Source organism: Heloderma suspectum, chromosome 7 (assembly GCF_057233095.1).
Source record: "Heloderma suspectum isolate Gila_16-S chromosome 7, 16-S_ref, whole genome shotgun sequence".
NCBI classification, from domain to species: Eukaryota; Metazoa; Chordata; class Lepidosauria; order Squamata; family Helodermatidae; genus Heloderma; species Heloderma suspectum.
Genome location: NC_139464.1, coordinates 43,004,783 through 43,007,500, shown reverse-complemented (window position 1 = coordinate 43,007,500; position 2,718 = coordinate 43,004,783). Strand labels below are relative to the sequence as shown.

The following is a 2,718-nucleotide window of genomic DNA, read 5'->3' as shown; positions in this document are numbered from 1 at the left end:
GCACTGCTCCAATCAAATTCAGAGCTTCCTGGAGATACTTTTAAATTATAATAAAAATATCAGGAGATCCAGTTGGTTGTGCTTTTGGCCAGTTGATAGCAGAGGTACTGATTATTAGGACTATACAGGAGGAACAGATTTAGATCAGATCTTGGGGAATTTTGAGGGGAACAATGGAAGCTTTTGTTCTCCAAGGGGGCAGAAAAACCACACTTAAGAGAATCCAAGCTAGTCTATCCTAGCTGTAGATGAAAGCAGCCATTCAAAGTATTTTGTTCTAAAAGAAATAAAGAGTAGAATTTGTTCAGTGAAGTCCACCACTAAATCTACCTGGAGGTAGGTCTCTGATAGCTAGGTAAATCTCCTGGCTCATGTAACTTACAAAACTGTCCTGTCCCCCCATCCATAATAGATTTAGAAGGCATTCTTGTTGAAGATGCCTGGCCATTCTCTGTCACACCCGTCCACCCACAGCCCGCTTTGCCACCAGCCTTGATAAGTAGAATTTGGAATAGCTGTAGCTGCACTGTCTCCCCCACCCCCACCCCATTTCTGTAAATAGCACTAACAAAATTGTTTTTGTAGAAAAAGAATAAAAAGAGTAAAGTTGAAAATCGCATCTACTCCTGGTTGCTGAGTTCATATTTCAGGCATGCCTTGTAACTGGATGGGAAACACAAGGCAGATGCATACATGGCAGTAGAGACTCCATGGAAAGGGAGAAGTAAGAACAAGCTTCAGTTGTAGAAGACCTTTATTTTTTCACTACCTCTATTTCATTTTGCAGGGTAGTATTTTCTCTAGGTAAATGTGTCTGTGTTCAAAGAACTAGGAGACTAGGATGAAAAGAGGGATTGGCTCCTAGCTCTAGTATAACTCTACCCTCAACCTGCTTTATTTCCAGTTCTTGATTTTGCCTGCCCCTCATCTCCTGACTGAGGGAAAATTGTGATGGTGGTTTGAAAGGGAGACAGAGATGTTCCACCACACTGGCTTTAGCCTCAGCATGGGGATGTGGCTGTGTGTGGGACAGTTCACATGTGGACAAATGGTATTCAATGCCAGGGCAAGTCTCAGAGGCTATATAAACCAGCTGGGCCCATATCCAGGTCACTTTTACTTTCTGGCCACTTTCATGTGCCTGTTCAAACCCCTCCACCCCCGACTCCCAAATGGAGGAAAAACAGAGTGGCTGGAACCCTAAACAGAAGCAGTAAACACAGCAACATCCTGCATTTTGTGACGGGGCCCCTCTTCCCCGGGTGGGTCAAAATTAATAAGAAAAATATTATAGCACCCCACCCCCCAGACTGACATAGCTTTCTTGCTTATGATTTTACTTGACACAATAATGACCTTGAATTTGACCAGGGAGGAGGACTCCTGTCATGATCCAGAAACTGAAGTTATTCCTGTGCAGCTGAAAATTAGCACAAGGCATTTTTTTTCTCAGAACAGTTGCAGGGACTGAGAGATTCTGGTTCCATAGAAGGCCTGGGCTGAAAACCCCCAGCAGATACTGAGAAGAAACTGATCTTGGGACATAATTTAACTGGTATGAAAAACTGGGTTACACTGGGCAAGGTTGAAAATCATCCTAAGCTATCCTGAGAATAAGCCATGGTGTGTGGGTGGCTTGTCCGTTTCTCCTGACAGACTATCGCCTTGCTGTGGCTTGTTTCTCCCTCAGTCCCTCTCAGTCCTCCAGACCACTGCCATCATATGTCCCAGGGGTGCTTGTGGCAGAAATCCTTGTTGCCTCATTCCCTATGTCAGCACCTTTTCTGCAATTGGTCTGCTGGGGTTGCTGGCTCACGAAGGAAACTCCCCACCCCACACATCAGATCACTAAAGGGATTTAGGTTTATGAGCCATTATGAATGAGGGAACATGTCTGCACATCTTTTATAAAAAAAATATTTTAGGGGTCTTGGTCAAGTGTGCAGGACTGCAAGACCACCTGTTCACTATTGAGCCCAGCAAAGCCATATCCCCCTCTTGTCAATGTCCATGTCAATTTCATCCTTCACTTCTAGCAAAATTCCACAACCCCCTTGCATCAGATCACAAAAAAAGATAATTTTCTGAGCCCTTATGAATGCAGGAACGTGTTCGCAGTTAAAAAAAAAAGGGGGGGGTGGGTCTTGTGCAAGTGTGCAAGACTGCCTGTCTGTTATTTAGCCAACCGTATCAATATTCCCCCTCTTGTCAATGTCCTTGTCAATTTTGTCCTCCACTTCAGCAATTCTCTTGCTAATGATCACCTTTTTAAAGTGACACCTGTCCCTAAAGCTCCTTCTATCCTACAGCCACCAGCCACTTTTGGCTCCCTCCATCCTTTTGTGCTTGTCACTTCCCTTCAACGGTCTTGAACCAAGAGCTTCAGCTATTGGGCGGTATAGAAATGAAATGAATGAATGAATGAATAAATAAATTGTTAGTTGTTTGGATGTACATGAGGGTTACAGTGCAGTGAGCAGGACTGCTAAAATTTCAAGGCACAGCTGAGTGGGTAAACACACACATTTCCAGGAAGACAAGTGAGGTGGATCAGTAAATATACACAAATTTCAAGGCAGGCAAGTGAGGCAGATTGCTAAAAAAAAATGCAAATTTCATGGCAGAGTAGTAAAATGGAGGGAGAAAATGCAAAATTCCTAACAGTGGACATTTACTCCTGTGCACTTGTGCAGGACTGAAATACAATTTTTAAAATGT

The 2,718-nt window shown here is 43.5% G+C and overlaps 1 protein-coding gene across 1 annotated transcript in view; it reads left to right on the top strand.

Annotated features, from left to right (window-relative positions):
• Positions 1–622, top strand: part of BAIAP2L2 (BAR/IMD domain containing adaptor protein 2 like 2) — a 36,036-nt gene extending 35,414 nt beyond the window's left edge. The window contains exon 13 of the mRNA XM_084809798.1: positions 1–622. This exon is cut by the window's left edge and continues 899 nt beyond it. The gene's annotated coding sequence lies outside the window, so the exon portion shown is untranslated.
• Positions 623–2,718: the final 2,096 nt, after the last annotated feature.